Genomic DNA, 22,186 nt, shown 5'->3' with positions numbered 1-22,186 from the left:
TCATGTATGGTCTGGCATTCTTACCTTTTCTAACACATTTTTCAGCAATTATGGTTGGAGATTCACACCTACTACAGCCGAACATCTCCGCTCCTGCATTTGATGGTGTATGTTCGGGCATTCGAACTTTTCTTACCCGACTTTTACAAACTATGGTTGGACATTCAAACCTTCTTATAGCGGAACACATCCACTGCTCCTTTTGATGATGTATGGTTGGGCATTCGCACCTTTTCTTACCCATTTTTCAGTAATTATTGGTGGACATGCAGACCTTCTTGCAGTGGAACACCTCCGCTCCCGCTTTTGATGGTGTATAGTCGGGCTTTCGAGCCTTTTCTTCCCCGGTTTTTACAAACTATGGTTGGACATTCAGACCTTGCAGCCGAAAACCTCCGCTCCCTCTTTTGATCATACATTGTCGGGCATTCGCATCTTGTCTTACCCGCTATTTATAAACTTTAGTCGGACATTCACACCTTCTTGCAGCTGAACCACCTCCGCTCCCTGTTTTGATCATGTATGGTCTGGCAATACTACCTTTTCTTACCCGTTTGTGAGTAATTATGGCTGGACATTCACACCTACTTGCAGCCGAACACCACCTCTCCCGCTTTTGATGATGTATGGACCGGCATTCTTACCTTTTCTGACACATTTTTCAGCAATTATGGTTGGAGATTCACACCTACTCACAGCCGAACATCTCCGCTCCTGCATTTGATGGTGTATAGTCGGGCATTCTCCCCCTTTCTCATCAGCTTTTTGCAAATTATGAACTGACATTCACACCTACTTGCAGTCAAACAGCTTTGCTCCCGCTTTTGATTATATTTGGTTGGATATTCGAAACTTTTCTTAACTGCTTTTTACAAACTTTGGTCGGACGTTCACACCTTCTTGCAGCCGAAAAACTCCGCTCCCGCTATTGATTGTGTACAGGCAGGTATTTTAACCTTTTCTTACCCGCTTTTACAAACTATGGTCGGACATTCAAACCTTCTTGTAGCCGAACACATCCACTCCTCCTTTTGATGATGTATGGTTCGGCATTCGCACCTTTTCTTACCCATTTTTCAGTAATTATGGGTGGACATTCACACCTTCTTGCAGCTGAACACCTCCTCTCCCGCTTATGATCATGTGCGGTTTGATATTCGAAAATTTTCTTTCATGTTTTCTAGCAATTATTGATGGACATTCAAACCTTCTTGCAGCTGAACACCTCCGCTCCCGCTTTTGATGGTGTATAGTCGGGCTTTCGAGCCTTTTCTTCCCCAGTGTTTACAAATTATGGTTGGACATTCAGACCTTCTTGCAGCCGAAAACCTCCGCTTCCTCTTTTGATCATACATTGTCGGGCATTCACACCTTGTCTTACCCACTTTTTACAAACCAGGGTCGGACTTTCACACCTTTTAGTAGCCGAACAACTCCGTTCCCGCTATTGATTGTGTACAGTCGGTTATTTTCACCTTTTCTTATCCGCTTTTTACCAACTATGGTCGGACATTCACACCTTCTTGTAGCTGAACACCTCCGCTCCAGCTGTTGATGGTGTATAGTCGGGCTTTCGAGCCTTTTCTTCCCCGGTTTTTACAAATTATGGTTGGATATTCAGACCTTCTTTCAGCCGAAAACCTCCTCTCCCTCTTTTGATCATACATTGTCAGGCATTCGCAACTTGTCTTACCCGCTTTTTACAAACTTTAGTCAGAAATTCACAACTTGCAGCTGAACCACCTCCAAATAAACCTTGGATGCTAGCTGGGCATATGAGGGCCCCGGGTCATTGCCTTGCTTTTAGGAAGCTTAGAAATAAATGTACAGCAGAAATAAGAAAGGCCAAGTCTGATCATTATCTAAATTTGATTCCCAGAGCTTACTCAGATTTCCCAAAAGTCTGTCCTACTGCTCCTGTTTTTAATTAGACTTCTATGCTCCGCAGTCGCAGATTTGTCACTCCTTTTAAGCTTATTGTATGTTCTAAATGTTCTTTTAATCGTGTCTTCAAAAGTTTTCTGTTTTTTCTGTCTCAGCTATTGCATATGAGATTATTTTCTCCATTTATCTCCAAGTTTAAATAAATGTTATTACTAGTGTGGCACTTTCTATGTCAAGGGGACAGTGGTGGTACTCTGTCCTGCATCATCTTTATTTCTGCTAATCCATGCTTCATACCATAAAATTGGGAATACTATAATAAGAGTAATGATTAATAATACACAGCTGGTTCCTCTTAACCCACAAAATCCTGGTAATCTGAATGGATGCCACGGCCTTTGTCCATCCATTTTCCCTGTCTTATTTTAGTCACACCCTATGTTCTCATGTTAGCCGTTGTTTTCTTCACTGAGGTTGAGATGAACTCCCTCCTGTAGAGAGAATTCCCCTTTGTAGTCAGACTTTTGCCTCAGAAAACAGTGGTGGGTAACTAATCTTTCCCTACTTCTGAAGGTCGTAGTACAATGTGATAAGTGAATCCAAGAAGTCCTTCAGCTGCTGTGGGTGATGTAAGTAGTACCTGAAATGGACCTTCCCCCCTTGGACTGGACCAGTTCTTTTTCTTTATCACTTAGATGATGATCCAGTCCCCGGGTTTTACTGTCTTCAGATATTCCTTCACCGGTTCACCTGGAACAGACTAAACAGAAGAGATCTCTCTACTTGTTAATATTTGTATTCTGCTAAGGTTTCTTCTCTTTTTCTTTTTTTCTTCATCATGTCAGTTGATGACTGTGTTTTGACTGTGGGAGTACAAATGGTCTTCCATACCTTTTCTCAAATGGAGTTCATTTTGTGCTAGTTGGAGGATGCATTTTTAGGATGGTAAACAGTAAACCCAACATTTCCCATTTCTTCCATGATTTTTTTCAGTCTTGACTTAATTATTCCATTGTGTCTCTCCACGAAACCTGCTGATTGTGGATGATATGCACAGTGGTTTCTAAGGTCTATTTTAAGTTCTTTGCCATCAGTGAGATGACATTGTTTACAAAGTGTGTCAAATTATCACTGAAGATCTTTTCAGGAATTTCAAATCTAGAAATGATTTATTTTACCCGTGCTTTTGCTACTGAGAGTGCATCTGCTTGTGCACATGGAAATATTTCAGTCCATTTGGTAAAAACCTCTGTTGTCACTGAGCAGAATCGTTTCCCTTAACATTAATTTAGTTCAATGAAATCTACACAATAATGAAATAATGAAATCCAAACAAATATGTTGAAAAAGATACACTGGCTTAGGGTATTATCTTTGTTTTGGTCTTAGATTGCCCTGTGGATTGTATTTTGCACATATTTGACCTGCTAGACAAAACTTTATTCATTTCTTTATTCTAAAAATAATTTTTCAATAATTAGTAAAACCATATGCTGTAAAAACCTTGTTCATTATTGCTTCCATCCCTCCTGTTGAGACATGACATGGTCCATGGCTTAATACTGCAGCATATTTAAACAAATTCTTTGGCAGTATGGTTTTCCTTCTGGTCATTCATACGAGTCTATTGTAGATGACAATTGAATAACATCTAATAATGCTAAAATATTTGTAGTTTATACATTAGCTGTGGATGTCAACATACCTGTTTTTCCAATGCTGTGTTAACACATGTACAGTTGAGAAGGCATACTGACTGTCAGTGTAAACGTTAAAAACCTTTTTATTATTTAATTTACAAACTTCAGTTAAAGCTACCAATTCGACTGCTTGAACAGAGTAATTTTTTGGTAGTGGTTGTTTTAAGAAAACTTCAGTTTCTGTTAGTACTGCAAATCCTGTAGCATTTGTGCCATCAGGGTTTTTTGCGTGACCTGTCGAATAAATATAGTTATTTCTGCATTTTCATAACGTATATCAGTTAAGTCTGGCCTGGGTAAAACATTGATGTTTATTTCTGACATGCAATCATGAGAATTTCCATCTGTGGGGTAGGTAGCAGTGTGGATGGATTAAGTGTAGCACATCTCTCGACAACAAGGTGTGGCTGTGAAAGAAGAACAGTTATGTAGGAGAGATGTCTGGTAAAGATATTTTGTTAAGTAACCATATCACAGCCACTGCATGAGGTACCTTAAGTGTTAATGGGTGAAATAACACCATAATTGTTGATGCCTGCACTGCCAATGGCTTCTGGCCATTGATTCAAAAGTACGATCTCGTCACTTTTTCCCCCTTTCAGTGGACACTGGCCCCTAATTACCGCAATTCAGCAGGGGGTCTTTCATTAGGAGTACTGGACTCCCCCGTGCACGGTTTCAGCTCCGACCCTGGACGGCGGAAAAAACGTCGAGATCTGGTTTGAGTACCCAATTGTTGAGAAAATTCTCTCAATGAGACTCAGAGTTGCTGGAGTCGGTTAATGCAAAGGTTTAATCTTGCAGCAAGCTCAAGAATGTGTGTGTGTATGGGTGTATGTGTGCGAACGTGTGTGTGAGTTTGTGTGTGTGAGAGTTTAAAGAACCTGTTATCCACAGGCAGGTCTTAACTAGTATGGCACGGGTCCAGCCTGTCTCATCTTTTTTGGAAGGTCCAGCGCTTGGCCGTAACCCTTCTGTCTGTTTGGACTCTCACATACATTCGGTTAATCATAGAAAAACGAGAACAAAACTTTTTAGCCCCTTAAATTCATAAAACAGACATGGTGCAGTTATTTCCATTCTAGAAAATAAGAGTAATCACCACCATTCCTATAAATTCTGGATATTCTAACAATCTGAATCTTTTTTAAATGTTCAATGAAGCCCTTTGCTGTTCTGTTTAGAGACTCAGCTGATCATAAACCTTCTAAACTCTTAACCTTTTTCATTTCTCAGTTAGTATTCACTTTAAAACTGATTAAAAGAAAAAATAAATGAATGCCTATCAACAAATGTGGGATCTAAACTCTACTGCTTCCTCTAAAATGATTTATTTTCTCAATTCAGAAATATGTGTGTGTAAGTCACAACACCTGTGACACCAAAACGGCTTTCTTTTCTCTCTTTTCTCTACACTCTGCACTGTGAGCACACACACCAAATCAGAAAGGCTTTTTTCTCTCTTTTCTACATTATGGACTGTGGGGACACAAAACCCCTCTCTCTTTTTTTTTTTTGATTGTGTGTCAGGGCGTTGTCTCACGTATTAGATGATGCTTAAGATATGAATGGGTTTATCAGTCACATCAGAATCCATACATACTGATCCTCCCATAATAAAATGGTCGGATCTTATCAAACACACTTTGTTTCTTGTGACAATCAAGTCAGCGAAACAGCGTATACACGTCAAGACACTGAAGTTAAGTTAAGTTTGGCAGTATTGCTCTGCCGTCAGCAATCATACACCCATTTTATTTTCGTGAGACATGTGCAGGCACCTGTTCATCTACTGTTCTATCACTATGAATTAGTTTATCTATTATCAATAAGGATACTTCTACAACTACTATCAAAGTATGTCCGGACTTCTTATGTTGTCAGTTGCTATATATGAATAAGTGGGTAGCTACTGACAAGCATTAAGCATGTCACACAGCCCAAACATATAACATTTCAGGACACACCACACAGTTAACAACCACAGTGAAGCGTGTCAAAGCCCAAACATGTAACATTCAACAGGACACTTACACAACACATTCAAATCAAACAGTCAGACAACATACAAGAACATATACCCCAGCCGGCATTGCTCCCTGCCTATTTTCCTACAGCTCACTATGTGTGCGCACACCTTTATTCACAAACTCTTCAACTTATACTCTTTTACCGAAGCTGCTACAGCTCGATTGGCCGAATACCCTTAGATCCTATTTCGGTGAATTTGACATCTGCCTTACATGTAACAGATTAGCGGTTTAGCAGTTTTAATTTAGTTTGAGTGAAGGAATTCATTTTATTGCAAAATCCGAAATCGTGAAGAACTCGTGAAAGTAAGCTTATTCTCGGATTCCTGAAACTTTAGATTTGCTCTTTCTTTTACTGCAAAGTACAACGTTGTTTTTTTTTGTTTAAATCTTTCTAGACATGGTAATTAAGAAGGACAAAGCAGTCGCAACAAGTAAGGCGACTCTACTCAGAGAAGTCACTCTGCACAGTAACAAGATTTCTTTTGCACAGACAGAAAGGGCTTCACCCGCAAAGGTAAAGCCTGCCAAAAATAGAAACAACTCATTAGTGCTGCTCTCCAATGAAGTCTTTAGTAAAAGGCGAAAGACTTGTACGTTATGAAGAGAAACCAGAGTACGATTATCCGTCACTGCGGGAGCAGGGCATCAGGCTAGTTGGCATAGCCACCTTCCCCATGGTGAGCTTTGCTCCCCCCCCCCCCCTTGCTCCTCGGCTGACCAAGGAGGAACTACTCGATGGCTGCAACACCTGAAAGAGATATTGATGCGAGACCCGATCAAAAGCTTTTTCAAAGTCTAAATTTAAGATGACAAGCCGGGTGTTTCTGTCTCTAGCGTAATCAATGATGTCTCGAATCAGTACGAGGCTGTCGGTGAGTTGTCTCCCTGAGATGGCACAAGCCTGGTCTGGGTGAATTACCTCCTCTAAAACAGAGGACATCCGTGTCGCTAAAACCTTGCTAAAAAGTTTACAGTCAAAGTTTAAAAGTGTGATGGGCCTCCAATTCTTTAGGTCAGTCTTATCATTTTTTTAAAAAGTAGAGTCACTATTCCCACTCTAAAACTGTCAGGCAGTCGGTCGAGTTTTTCAAAATCTTTAAAAACATCTAAAATGTCTGATGATAAAAGGTCCCAAAAGGTCAGATAGAATTCTGCAGGAAGCCCGTCTAAACCCAGAGCTCGACTTCTCTTAAAACCTGTTAGGCATTTTTTCTAACTCTAAAGCAGTAAAATCCTGTGTCAAGTGTGCATGCTCTTTTACGGTTTTGTCAACGAATTTTAAAATTTCTGCCGATGTTTCCAAGTGCACTGGTTTCTCTTTGTACATGTTACTATAAAAGGTATGTACAGTTTCAATCATCTCTTGTGTGGATTTTGTTAAAAACCCATCTTCTCTTTTTAGATTTTGAATACACTCCTTTTTATTTATAACTTTCTTAATAAAGTACCGTGTGCATTTTTCACCTTCCTCAATTTCCTGCTCCCTGCTTCTTACAAAAATTCCTTTACTCTTTATTTCTGCTAAAACTGACATTTCCTTTTTGACATGTTTGATTTCTTCATTAAAGTCTATGCCACACTGATTTAGTTTAAAGTAGCGCTGTAAGCGTTTCTGTAGTCCCATCATACATCTATTCTCTTTCCTTTTTTTACGTTTACCTTGCTGTTTAAAAAAAGTCTGGGTCGTTTCCTTCACCATTTCCCACAATTGTGCATGTGTTTCGTAGAGGTCTTGAAAGGTCTGCCACTCTTTATAACATTCCCTGTACTGACTGACTATGATTTCATCCTCCAACAGGGAACAGTTGAGTTTCCACAGACCACTTCCTACCGTCACACCAGAAGGGGGGGAAAGGGTGCAGGAGAGCATAAGGTGGTCTGAAAAGAAAACAGGAGTTAATCTAACATCAGTGGGTGGGCAATCTCTAGTAAAGAAATAATCAATGCGAGAGGCTCTGGTGCCATCATGACTAAACCAGGTGAAGCCCTCCTCTCTGGGATGCATGGTTTTAAAACAGTCAGTAAGCTTAAAATCCCTGCATATGCCCTGAAGTAAAATCGAAGTCCAAATAGAAATCCACTTTAAAATCTCCCCCTGCTCTTTTTCTATCTTTCCTGCTCAAGATACAGTTAAAATCCCCTCCTACAACTAAAGGTACTTGCCCTAGCATGTAAAGCTGTATATCTTCTAAAAGGTCATACCTGTAATTTTTTCCATTGAAACCATAAATATTTAAGAGGTTAAAGTCTTGCCCCATAAAATTCAAGTGTGCTAAAAGTGCCCGTCCGCCACTGTGCTACCTTTCACCAGAACATGCGGATTTTTAATTAGAATGGCCACACCATCATTTTTATTTTGATTTGAGCCACTCCATATCGATAAATGGGGCCACATTTCCTCCCATTGTCTATGGTTTTTTGAAAAAGGTAGTCCACATTCTTGTATTAAAAACACATCTGATTTTATGGAGACTAAGAAGGATAAAATACTCTGGGCTCTTGTCTTTGATTTCACACTTCTCACATTTAGTGTTGAGAAGGTGAGAACCATTAAAAGGATAAAGGAAAGTAGGTATGTCATTTTCGTTTTTCTAAGTTATCAAAACAAATTACACACTCAGGTTATTTCTTGGGAAACTAGCTCTTCCTTAATTTCTTTAGGTGAAAAGTGAGTAGGGTGATCTATATTTCCCTTTCGGACTCTCGGTGTTGGCCTCTGACGCAATGTTGCATTTAACTTTGAGTCCCTGGGTGTTGATTGCAGAGCTAAAGTTAAAAAGGAGACCTCATTTGGTGAGTCGGAGGGGAAGACTCTAGGTTCTTCCACTGAAGAACTGTCTGAAAGGGACCTAACCCTTCCCCTCTTCTCTGATACCACTGGGGAATCGGAGGACAACTCAGATGCCGTCCTCTTCGGCTGTTGACCTTCGGGGAGGTGAGTATCTTCACTACACTCACCTGTCTGCTCTTCCTCCTCATTTAGCGTAGCTCCACCCTCCGCCTTTGAATTCTCACAGACTTCAGCACTGAGTGGTGAGGCCTCTACAGGCCCCTCCCCTTTATGTTCCTCACTTCCAATCCAAGCTTTTGGCGGGAAGTTTGAATTTATTGGGTCAACCTCTTCATTTTGTTCACCAACTGCCACCTCTGGTCCTTCTCTTTGTTGGCTTGACTGTGACTTTACCGTCTTTAATTTCTTGGCAAAAGATTTAGGGCAATCTCTGAAGAGGTGATTTAATTCTACACAGAGCTTACATTTGTTCGGAGTTGTTCGGCTACAAGAAGGTGTGAAAGTCCGACCATGGTTTGTAGAAAGCGGGTAAGAAAAGGTTCGAAAGTCCGAATATATACCATCAAAAGTGGAAGCGAAGGTGTTCGGCTGCAAGGTGTGAACGTCCAACCAAAGTTTGTAAAAAGCAGTTAAGAAAAGTTTCGAATATCCAACCAAACATAATCAAAAGCGGGAGCAGAGCTGTTCGACTGCAAGTAGGTGTGAATGTCAGATCATAATTTGCAAAAAGCTGATGAGAAAGGGGGAGAATGCCCGACTATACACCATCAAATGTGGGAGCGGAAGTTTTCGGCTGTGAGTAGGTGTGAATGTCCCACCATAATTTCTGAAAAATGTGTTAGAAAAGACTAGAATGCCGAACAATACATCATCAAAAGCGGAAGAGGTGGTGTTCGGCTGCAAGTAGGTGTGAACGTCCAGCCATAATTACTCACAAACGGGTAAGAAAAGGTAGTATTGCCAGACCATACATGATCAAAACAGGGAGCGGAGGTGGTTCAGCTGCAAGGTGTGAATGTCTGACTAAAGTTTGTAAAAAGCGGGTATGACAAGGTGCGAATGCCCGACAATGTATGATCAAAAGAGGGAGCGGAGGTTTTCGGCTGCAAGGTCTGAATGTCCAACCATAATTTGTAAAAACCGGGGAAGATAAGGCTCGAAAGCCCGACTATACACCATCAAAAGCGGGAGCGGAGGTGTTCAGCTGCAAGCATGTCTGCATGTCCACCAAAAATGACTGAAAAATGGGTAAGAAAAGGTGCGAATGCCCAACCATACATCATCAAAAGCAGCAGTGGATGTGTTCCGCTATAATAAGGTTTGAATGTCCGACCATAGTTTGTAAAAGGCGGGTAAGAAGAGGTTCGAATGCCCGAACATACACCATCAAAAGAGGGAGCGGAGGTGTTCTGCTGTAAGAAGGTGTGAATGTCCGACCATAGTTGGTAAAAAGCGGGTAAGAAAAGGTGAAAATACCCGACTGTACACAATCAAAAGAGGGAGCGGAGTTGTTTAGCAACAAAGTGTGAAAGTCCGACCATGGTTTGTAAAAAGCAGGTAAGAAAAGGTTTGTATGCCGGAATATACACCAAGAAAAGCGGAAGCGGAGGTGTTCGGCTGCAAGAAGGTGTGAACGTCCGACCAAAGTTTGTAAAAAGCAGTTAAGAAAAGTTTTGAATATCGAACCAAACATAATCAAAAGCGGGAGCAGAGCTGTTCGACTGCAAGTAGGTGTGAATGTCAGTTCATAATTTGCAAAAAGCTGATGAGAAAGGGGGAGAATGCCCGACTATACACCATCAAATACGGGAGCGGAGATGTTCGGCTGTGAGTAGGTGTGAATCTCCAACCATAATTGCTGAAAAATATGTTAGAAAAGGTAAGAATGCCGGTCTATACATCATCAAAAGCCGGAGAGGTGGTGTTCGGCTGCAAGTAGGTGTGTATGTCCAGCCATAATTACTCACAAACGGGTAAGAAAAGGTAGTGTTGCCAGACCATACATTATCAAAAACAGGGAGCGGAGGTGGTTCAGCTGCAAGAAGGTGTGAATGTCCGACTAAAGTTTATAAAAAGCGGGTAAGACAAGGTGCGAATGCCCAACAATGTATGATCAAAAGAGGGAGCGGATGTTTTCGGCTAAAAGAAGGTCTGAATGTCCACCCATAATTCCTGAAAAATGGGTAAAAAAAGGGTGCGAATGCCGAACCATACATCATCAAAAGCAGGAGTGGATGTCTTCGGCTACAAGATGATTTGAATGTCGATCAATAATTGTCTTAAAACATGAAAGAAAATTTTCGAATATCAAACCGCACATGATTATAAGCGGGAGAGGAGTTGTTCAGCTGCAAGAAGGTGCGAATGTCCACCAATAATGACTGAAAAATGGGTAAGAAAAGGTGCGAATGCCCAACCATACATCATCAAAAGCAGCATTGGATGTGTTCCGCTATAAGAAGGTTTGAATGTCCGACCATAGTTTGTAAAAAGCGGGTAAGAAAAGGTTCGAAAGTCCGAATATATACCATCAAAAGTGGAAGCGAAGGTGTTCGGCTGCAAGAAGGTGTGAACGTCCAACCAAAGGTTGTAAAAAGCAGTGAAGAAAAGTTTCGAATATCCAACCAAACATAATCAAAAGCGGGAGCAGAGCTGTTCGACTGCAAGTAGGTGTGAATGTCAGATCATAATTTGCAAAAAGCTGATGAGAAAGGGGGAGAATGCCCGACTATACACCATCAACTGTGGGAGCAGAAGTTTTCGGCTGTGAGTAGGTGTGAATGTCCCACCATAATTGCTGAAAAATGTGTTAGAAAAGACTAGAATGCCGAACAATACATCATCAAAAGCGGGAGAGGTGGTGTTCGGCTGCAAGTAGGTGTGAACGTCCAGCCATAATTACTCACAAACGGGTAAGAAAAGGTAGTATTGCCAGACCATACATGATCAAAACAGGGAGCGGAGGTGCTTCAGCTGCAAGGTGTGAATGTCTGACTAAAGTTTGTAAAAAGCGGGTATGACAAGGTGCGAATGCCCGACAATGTATGATCAAAAAAGGGAGCGGAGGTTTTTGGCTGCAAGGTCTGAATGTCCAACCATAATTTGTAAAAACCGGGGAAGAAAAGGCTCGAAAGCCAGACTATACACCATCAAAAGAGGCAGCGGAGGTGTTCGGCTGCAAGAAGGTCTGAATGTCCAACCATAATTTGTAAAAAGCGGGTAAGAAAAGGTAAGAATGCCCAACCATAAATTATCAAAAGCGGCAGCAGAGATGTTCGGCTGGTATTTATCAATGTCTAGATAGATTTCAAGAAAAAACAACGTTGTACTTTGCAGTAAAAGAAAGAGCAAATCTAAAGTTTCAGGAATCCGAGTATAAGCTTGCTTTCATGAGTTCTGCACGAATTCGGATTTTGCTATAAATTAAATTCCTTCACTCAAACTAAATTAAAACTGCTTTGTCCTTCATATGTACCCAATTCTACATATATTTCAAGTATAAACTTCCTCATATTACCCAGAATGAAAAAGAACCACACTTGTGATTAAGCCATACGCCCCTTTTGAGGAGTTCTGCATGATTTGGGATTTTATCTATAAAATTAATTCCTTCACTCAAACTATGTTAAAACGGCTTTTACCTTAATATTTATCAATGTCTAGATAGTTTTAAACAAAAAAAACAATTTTGTACTTTGCAGTAAAAGAAAGAGCAAATCAAAAGTTTTAGGAATCCGAGAATAAGCTTCTTTTCATACGTTCTGCTATATTTGGGATTTTATGTATAAAATGAATTCCTTCACTCAAACTATGTTAAAACTGCTTTGTCCTTCATATTTATCAATGTCTAGATCGACTTCAACAAAGAACAACATTGGATTTTGCAGTAGAAGAATGAGCAACAATGAAGGATCAGGAATCCGAGAATAAGCTTCTTTTCATACGTTCTGCATGATTTGGGATTTTGCTATAAAATTAATTCCTTCACTCAAACTATGTTAAAACTGCTTTTAACTTCATATTTATCAATGTCTAGATCGACTACAACAAAGAACAACATTGTATTATGCAGTAGAAGAAAGAGCAACACTGAAGGATCAGGAATCCGAGAATAAGCTTCTTTTCATACGTTCTGCATGATTTGGGATTTTATGTATAAAATGAATTCCTTCACTCAAACCAAGTTAAAACTGCTTTGTCCTTCATATTTATCAATATCTAGATCGATTTCAACAAAGAACAAGGTTGTATTTTGCTGTATAGGAAAGAGCAACACTGGAGGATCAGGAATCCGAGAAAAAGCTTATTTTCATGAGTTCTGCACGATTTCGGATTTTCCTATAAAATGAATTGCTTTGCTCAAACCAAGTTAAAATAGCTTTGTCCTTCATAGTTATCAATGTCTAAAAATGTATCAAGCATAAAGTTCCTCATATTACCCTGAATGAGAAAGAAGCATCCCTTTGGTTGAGCAATACGTTCCTTTTGAGGAGTTAGGCATGATTTCGGATTTTGCTATAAAATTCATTCCTTCACTCAAACCAAGTGGAAACTGCTTTGTTCTTCATATTTATCAATGTCTAGATCGATTTCAACTTCTTCTACTGGAAAATCCAACGTTGTTCTTTGTTGAAGTCGATTGATAAAGATGAAGGTAAAAGCAGTTTTCACTCGGTTTGAGTGAAAGAATTTATTTAATAGCAAAATTGCAAATCATGCAGAACTCCCTTTCACATTCACACTTTTCTCACCCGCTTTTTGCAAACTATGGTCGGCCATTCACAGCTTCCTCTCCACCATACTTGTATGATGGGATATTCACACCCACTTGCATCCGAAGACCCCCCCCCCCCCCCCCCCCCCCACACACTTTTGTTGATATTTAGTCGGTTATTCGCACCTTACCCGCTTTTGGCAAACTATGGCCTTCTTTCAGCCAAACACCTCTGATCTCGCTTTTGATGATGTAAGGTTGGGCATTCAGACCTTGCTTCACCTGCTTTTCACCAAATATAGTCAGACATTCACACCTTCTTGCAGCCGATCCACTCCTGCTTTTGATGATGTATGGTGGGGCATTCGCACCCATTTTTTACCCATTTTTCAGGAATTATGGGTGGACATTCAGATCTTCTTACAGCCGAAAACCTCCGCTCCCTCTTTTGATCATACATTGTCAGGCATTCGCACCTTGTCTTAGCCGATTTTTACAAACTTTAGTCGGTTATTCACACCTTCCTAACTGTTTTGATCATGTATGGTCTGGCAATACTACCTTTTCTTACCCATTTGTGAGTAATTATGGTTGGAGAGTCACACCTACTCACAGCCGAACAACCGCTCCCGCTTTTGATGGTGTATAGTCGGGCATTCTCACCCTTTCTGATCAGCTTTTTGCAAATTATGATCTGATATTCACACCTATTTGCAGTCGAACAGCTCTGCTCCCGCTTTTGATTATGTTTGGTTGGATATTCGAACCTTTTTAACTGCTTTTTACAAACTTTGGTCGGACGTTCACGTATTCTTGAAGCCGAACACCTCCGCTTCCGCTTTTGATGGTGTATATTCGGGCATACGAACCTTTTCTTACCCGCTTTTTACAAACCATGGTCGGACTCTCAAACGTTCTTGTAGCTGAAAATCTCTGCTCCCTCTTTTGTTTGTGTACAGTCGGGTATTTTAACCTTTTCTTACCCGCTTTTTACCAACTATGGTCGGACATTCACACCTTCTTACAGCGGAACACCTCCGCTCCCTCTTTTGATCATACATTGTCGGGCATTCGCACCTTGTCATACCCGCTTTTTACAAACTTTAGTCAGACATTCACACCTTGCAGCTGAACCACCTCCGCTACCTGTTTTGATCATGTATTGTCTGGCAATACTACCTTTTCTTACCCGTTTGTGAATAATTATGGCTGGACGTTCACACCTACTTGCAGCCGTACACCACCTCTCCCGCCTTTGATGATGTATAGTCGGGCATTCTCACCCTTTCTCATCAGCTTTTTGCAAATTATGATCTGACATTCACACCTACTTGCAATCGAAAAGCTCTGCTCCCGCTTTTGATTATGTTTGGTTGGATATTTGAATCTTTTCTTAACTGCTTTTTACAAACTTTGGTCGGACGTTCACACCTTCTTGCAGCCGAACACCTTCGCTTCCACTTTTGATGGTATATATATTCGGGCATTCGAACCTTTTCTTACCCGCTTTTTACAAACCATGGTCGGACTTTCACACCTTCTTCTAGCCGAACAACTCAGCTCCCGCTATTGATTGTGTACAATCTGGTATTTTAACCTTTTCTTACCCGCTTTTTACCAACTATGGTCGGACATTCACACTTTCTTACAGCGGAACACCTCTGCTCGCTCTTTTGATGATGTATGGTTGGGCATTCTGAACTTTTCTTACCCATTTTTCAGTAATTATGAGTGGACATTCCCACCTTCTTGCAGCTGAACACCTCCTCTCCCGCTTATGATCATGTGCGGTTTGATATTCGAAAATTTTCTTTCATGTTTTAAAGCAATTATTGATGTACATTCAAATCTTCTTGTAGCCGAACACATCCACTCCTGCTTTTGATGATGTATGGTTGGGCATTCGCACCCTTTTTTTACCCATTTTTCAGGAATTATGGGTGGACATTCAGACCTTCTTGCAGCCGAAAACCTCCGCTCCCTCTTTTGATCATACATTGTCGGGCATTCGCACCTTGTCTTACCCGCTATTTATAAACTTTAGTCGGACATTCACACCTTCTTGCAGCTGAACCACCTCCGCTCCCTGTTTTGATCATGTATGGTCTGGCAACACTACCTTTTCTTACCCGTTTGTGAGTAATTATGGCTGGACATTCACACCTACTTGCAGCCGAACACCACCTCTCCCGCTTTTGATGATGTATGAACCAGCATTCTTACCTTTTCTAACACATTTTTCAGCAATTATGGTTGGAGATTCACACCTACTCACAGCCGAACAACCGCTCCCGCTTTTGATGGTGTATAGTCGGGCATTCTTACCCTTTCTGATCAGCTTTTTGCAAATTATGATCTGATATTCACACCTATTTGCAGTCGAACAGCTCTGCTCCCGCTTTTGATTATGTTTGGTTGGATATTCGAACCTTTTTAACTGCTTTTTACAAACTTTGGTCGGACGTTCACGTATTCTTGAAGCCGAACACCTCCGCTTCCGCTTTTGATGGTGTATATTCGGGCATACGAACCTTTTCTTACCCGCTTTTTACAAACCATGGTCGGACTTTCAAACCTTCTTGTAGCTGAAAATCTCTGCTCCCTCTTTTGTTTGTGTACAGTCGGGTATTTTAACCTTTTCTTACCCGCTTTTTACCAACTATGGTCGGACATTCACACCTTCTTACAGCGGAACACCTCCGCTCCCTCTTTTGATGGTATATGTTCGGGCATTTGAACCTTTTCTTACCCACCTTTTACAAACTATGGTCGGACATTCAAACCTTGGAGCCGAACACATCCACTCCTGCTTTTGATGATGTATGGTTGGGCATTCGCACCTTTTCTTAACCATTTTTCAGTAGTTATTGGTGGACATTCAGACCTTCTTGCAGCTGAACCCCTCCGCTCCCGCTTTTGATGGTGTATGGTTGGGCTTTCGAGCCTTTTCTTCACGGTTTTTACAAATTATGGTCGGACATTCAGACCTTCTTGCACCCGAACACCTCCGCTCCCTCTTTTGATCATACATTGTCGGGCATTCGCACCTTGTCTTACCCGCTTTTACAAACTTTAGTCGGACATTCACACCTTCTTGCAGCTGAACCACCTCCGCTCCCTGTTTTGATCATGTATGGTCTGGCAATACTACCTTTTCTTACCCGTTTGTGAGTAATTATGGCTGGACATTCACACCTACTTGCAGCCGAACACCACCTCTCCCGCTTTTGATGATGTATGGACCGGCATTCTTACCTTTTCTAACACATTTTCCAGCAATTATGGTTGGAGATTCACACCTACTCACAGCCGAACATCTCCGCTCCTGCATTTGATGGTGTATAGTCGGGCATTCTCCCCCTTTCTCATCAGCTTTTTGCAAATTATGAACTGACATTCACACCTACTTGCAGTCAAACAGCTTTGCTCCCGCTTTTGATTATGTTTGGTTGGATATTCGAAACTTTTCTTAACTGCTTTTTACAAACTTTGGTCGGACGTTCACACCTTCTTGCAGCCGAAAAACTCCGCTCCCGCTATTGATTGTGTACAGGCAGGTATTTTAACCTTTTCTTACCCGCTTTACAAACTATGGTCGGACATTCAAACCTTCTTTTAGCCGAACACATCCACTCCTCCTTTTGATGATGTATGGTTGGGCATTCGCACCTTTTCTTACCCATTTTTCAGTAATTATGGGTGGACATTCACACCTTCTTGCAGCTGAACACCTCCTCTCCCGCTTATGATCATGTGCGGTTTGATATTCGAAAATTTTCTTTCATGTTTTCTAGCAATTATTGATGGACATTCAAACCTTCTTGCAGCTGAACACCTCCGCTCCCGCTTTTGATGGTGTATAGTCGGGCTTTCGAGCCTTTTCTTCCCCAGTGTTTACAAATTATGGTTGGACATTCAGACCTTCTTGCAGCCGAAAACCTCCGCTTCCTCTTTTGATCATACATTGTCGGGCATTCACACCTTGTCTTACCCATTTTTTACAAACCAGGGTCGGACTTTCACACCTTTTAGTAGCCGAACAACTCCGTTCCCGCTATTGATTGTGTACAGCCGGTTATTTTCACCTTTTCTTATCCGCTTTTTACCAACTATGGTCGGACATTCACACCTTCTTGTAGCTGAACACCTCCGCTCCAGCTGTTGATGGTGTATAGTCGGGCTTTCGAGCCTTTTCTTCCCCGGTTTTTACAAATTATGGTTGGATATTCAGACCTTCTTTCAGCCGAAAACCTCCTCTCCCTCTTTTGATCATACATTGTCAGGCATTCGCAACTTGTCTTACCCGCTTTTTACAAACTTTAGTCAGAAATTCACAACTTGCAGCTGAACCACCTCCAAATAAACCTTGGATGCTAGCTGGGCATATGAGGGCCCCGGGTCATTGCCTTGCTTTTAGGAAGCTTAGAAATAAATGTACAGCAGAAATAAGAAAGGCCAAGTCTGATCATTATCTAAATTTGATTCCCAGAGCTTACTCAGATTTCCCAAAAGTCTGTCCTACTGCTCCTGTTTTTAATTAGACTTCTATGCTCCGCAGTCGCAGATTTGTCACTCCTTTTAAGCTTATTGTATGTTCTAAATGTTCTTTTAATCGTGTCTTCAAAAGTTTTCTGTTTTTTCTGTCTCAGCTATTGCATATGAGATTATTTTCTCCATTTATCTCCAAGTTTAAATAAATGTTATTACTAGTGTGGCACTTTCTATGTCAAGGGGACAGTGGTGGTACTCTGTCCTGCATCATCTTTATTTCTGCTAATCCATGCTTCATACCATAAAATTGGGAATACTATAATAAGAGTAATGATTAATAATACACAGCTGGTTCCTCTTAACCCACAAAATCCTGGTAATCTGAATGGATGCCACGGCCTTTGTCCATCCATTTTCCCTGTCTTATTTTAGTCACACCCTATGTTCTCATGTTAGCCGTTGTTTTCTTCACTGAGGTTGAGATGAACTCCCTCCTGTAGAGAGAATTCCCCTTTGTAGTCAGACTTTTGCCTCAGAAAACAGTGGTGGGTAACTAATCTTTCCCTACTTCTGAAGGTCGTAGTACAATGTGATAAGTGAATCCAAGAAGTCCTTCAGCTGCTGTGGGTGATGTAAGTAGTACCTGAAATGGACCTTCCCCCCTTGGACTGGACCAGTTCTTTTTCTTTATCACTTAGATGATGATCCAGTCCCCGGGTTTTACTGTCTTCAGATATTCCTTCACCGGTTCACCTGGAACAGACTAAACAGAAGAGATCTCTCTACTTGTTAATATTTGTATTCTGCTAAGGTTTCTTCTCTTTTTCTTTTTTTCTTCATCATGTCAGTTGATGACTGTGTTTTGACTGTGGGAGTACAAATGGTCTTCCATACCTTTTCTCAAATGGAGTTCATCTTGTGCTAGTTGGAGGATGCATTTTTAGGATGGTAAACAGTAAACCCAACATTTCCTATTTCTTCCATGATTTTTTTCAATCTTGACTTAATTATTCCATTGTGTCCCTCCACGAAACCTGCTGATTGTGGATGATATGCACAGTGGTTTCTAAGGTCTATTTTAAGTTCTTTGCCATCAGTGAGATGACATTGTTTACAAAGTGTGTCAAATTATCACTGAAGATCTTTTCAGGAATTTCAAATCTAGAAATGATTTATTTTACCCGTGCTTTTGCTACTGAGAGTGCATCTGCTTGTGCACATGGAAATATTTCAGTCCATTTGGTAAAAACCTCTGTTGTCACTGAGCAGAATCGTTTCCCTTAACATTAATTTAGTTCAATGAAATCTACACAATAATGAAATAATGAAATCCAAACAAATATGTTGAAAAAGATACACTGGCTTAGGGTATTATCTTTGTTTTGGTCTTAGATTGCCCTGTGGATTGTATTTTGCACATATTTGACCTGCTAGACAAAACTTTATTCATTTCTTTATTCTAAAAATAATTTTTCAATAATTAGTAAAACCATGTGCTGTAAAAACCTTGTTCATTATTGCTTCCATCCCTCCTGTTGAGACATGACATGGTCCATGGCTTAATACTGCAGCATATTTAAACAAATTCTTTGGCAGTATGGTTTTCCTTCTGGTCATTCATACGAGTCTATTGTAGATGACAATTGAATAACATCTAATAATGCTAAAATATTTGTAGTTTATACATTAGCTGTGGATGTCAACATACCTGTTTTTCCAATGCTGTGTTAACACATGTACAGTTGAGAAGGCATACTGACTGTCAGTGTAAACGTTAACAACCTTTTTGTTATTTAATTTACAAACTTCAGTTAAAGCTACCAATTCGACTGCTTGAACAGAGTATTTTTTTGGTAGTGGTTGTTTTAAGAAAACTTCAGTTTCTGTTAGTACTGCAAATCCTGTAGCATTTGTGCCATCAGGGTTTTTTGCGTGACCTGTCGAATAAATATAGTTATTTCTGCATTTTCATAACGTATATCAGTTAAGTCTGGCCTGGGTAAAACGTTGATGGTTATTTCTGACATGCAATCATGAGAATTTCCATCTGTGGGGTAGGTAGCAGTGTGGATGGATTAAGTGTAGCACATCTCTCGACAACAAGGTGTGGCTGTGAAAGAAGAACAGTTATGTAGGAGAGATGTCTGGTAAAGATATTTTGTTAAGTAACCATATCACAGCCACTGCATGAGGTACCTTAAGTGTTAATGGGTGAAATAACACCATAATTGTTGATGCCTGCACTGCCAATGGCTTCTGGCCATTGATTCAAAAGTACGATCTCGTCACTTTTTCCCCCTTTCAGTGGACACTGGCCCCTAATTACCGCAATTCAGCAGGGGGTCTTTCATTAGGAGTACTGGACTCCCCCGTGCACGGTTTCAGCTCCGACCCTGGACGGCGGAAAAAACGTCGAGATCTGGTTTGAGTACCCAATTGTTGAGAAAATTCTCTCAATGAGACTCAGAGTTGCTGGAGTCGGTTAATGCAAAGGTTTAATCTTGCAGCAAGCTCAAGAATGTGTGTGTGTATGGGTGTATGTGTGCGAACGTGTGTGTGAGTTTGTGTGTGTGAGAGTTTAAAGAACCTGTTATCCACAGGCAGGTCTTAACTAGTATGGCACGGGTCCAGCCTGTCTCATCTTTTTTGGAAGGTCCAGCGCTTGGCCGTAACCCTTCTGTCTGTTTGCACTCTCACATACATTCGTTTATTAATCATAGAAAAACGAGAACAAAACTTTTTAGCCCCTTAAATTCATAAAACAGACATGGTGCAGTTATTTCCATTCTAGAAAATAAGAGTAATCACCACCATTCCTATAATTTCTGGATATTCTAACAATCTGAATCTTTTTTAAATGTTCAATGAAGCCCTTTGCTGTTCTGTTTAGAGACTCAGCTGATCATAAACCTTCTAAACTCTTAACCTTTTTCATTTCTCAGTTAGTATTCACTTTAAAACTGATTAAAAGAAAAAATAAATGAATGCCTATCAACAAATGTGGGATCTAAACTCTACTGCTTCCTCTAAAATGATTTATTTTCTCAATTCAGAAATATGTGTGTGTAAGTCACAACACCTGTGACACCAAAACGGCTTTCTTTTCTCTCTTTTCTCTACACTCTGCACTGTGAGCACACACACCAAATCAGAAAGGCTTTTTTCTCTCTTTTCTACATTATGGACTGTGGGGACACAAAACCCCTCTCTCTTTTTTTTTTTTGATTGTGTGTCAGGGCGTTGTCTCACGTATTAGATGATGCTTAAGATATGAATGGGTTTATCAGTCACATCAGAATCCATACATACTGATCCTCCCGTAATAAAATGGTCGGATCTTATCAAACACACTTTGTTTCTTGTGACAATCAAGTCAGCGAAACAGCGTATACACGTCAAGACACTGAATCAAGTTTGCCACAAGAACTCATAAGTTTGGCAGTATTGCTCTGCCGTCAGCAATCATACACCCATTTTATTTTCGTGAGACATGTGCAGGCACCTGTTCATCTACTGTTCTATCACTATGAATTAGTTTATCTATTATCAATAAGGATACTTCTACAACTACTATCAAAGTATGTCCGGACTTCTTATGTTGTCAGTTGCTATATATGAATAAGTGGGTAGCTACTGACAAGCATTAAGCATGTCACACAGCCCAAACATATAACATTTCAGGACACACCACACAGTTAACAACCACAGTGAAGCGTGTCAAAGCCCAAACATGTAACATTCAACAGGACACTTACACAACACATTCAAATCAAACAGTCAGACAACATACAAGAACATATACCCCAGCCGGCATTGCTCCCTGCCTATTTTCCTACAGCTCACTATGTGTGCGCACACCTTTATTCACAAACTCTTCAACTTATACTCTTTTACCGAAGCTGCTACAGCTCGATTGGCCGAATACCCTTAGATCCTATTTCGGTGAATTTGACATCTGCCTTACATGTAACAGATTAGCGGTTTAGCAGTTTTAATTTAGTTTGAGTGAAGGAATTCATTTTATTGCAAAATCCGAAATCGTGAAGAACTCGTGAAAGTAAGCTTATTCTCGGATTCCTGAAACTTTAGATTTGCTCTTTCTTTTACTGCAAAGTACAACGTTGTTTTTTTTGTTTAAATCTTTCTAGACATGGTAATTAAGAAGGACAAAGCAGTCGCAACAAGTAAGGCGACTCTACTCAGAGAAGTCACTCTGCACAGTAACAAGATTTCTTTTGCACAGACAGAAAGGGCTTCACCCGCAAAGGTAAAGCCTGCCAAAAATAGAAACAACTCATTAGTGCTGCTCTCCACTGAAGTCTTTAGTAAAAGGCGAAAGACTTGTACGTTATGAAGAGAAACCAGAGTACGATTATCCGTCACTGCGGGAGCAGGGCATCAGGCTAGTTGGCATAGCCACCTTCCCCATGGTGAGCTTTGCTCCCCCCCCCCCTTGCTCCTCGGCTGACCAAGGAGGAACTACTCGATGGCTGCAACACCTGAAAGAGATATTGATGCGAGACCCGATCAAAAGCTTTTTCAAAGTCTAAATTTAAGATGACAAGCCGGGTGT

The 22,186-nt window shown here is 40.6% G+C and overlaps 2 non-coding genes across 2 annotated transcripts; both read right to left on the bottom strand.

Annotated features, from left to right (window-relative positions):
- Window positions 1-6,120: 6,120 nt before the first annotated feature.
- On the bottom strand, window positions 6,121-6,234 carry LOC140285076 (U5 spliceosomal RNA). The gene has a single exon (XR_011910276.1). It is a non-coding gene; the product is annotated as a U5 spliceosomal RNA (small nuclear RNA).
- A 15,635-nt stretch (window positions 6,235-21,869) lies between these two features.
- On the bottom strand, window positions 21,870-21,983 carry LOC140285066 (U5 spliceosomal RNA). Its single transcript, XR_011910267.1, has one exon. It is a non-coding gene; the product is annotated as a U5 spliceosomal RNA (small nuclear RNA).
- Between the last annotated feature and the right edge of the window lie 203 nt (window positions 21,984-22,186).

Source organism: Leuresthes tenuis, unplaced genomic scaffold, assembly GCF_036924035.1.
Source record: "Leuresthes tenuis unplaced genomic scaffold, fLeuTen1.0.hap1 SCAF_24, whole genome shotgun sequence".
Lineage (NCBI taxonomy): Eukaryota > Metazoa > Chordata > Actinopteri > Atheriniformes > Atherinopsidae > Leuresthes > Leuresthes tenuis.
The sequence above is the reverse complement of the archived record's forward strand: the minus strand, read 5'-3'. Positions and strand labels throughout refer to the sequence as shown.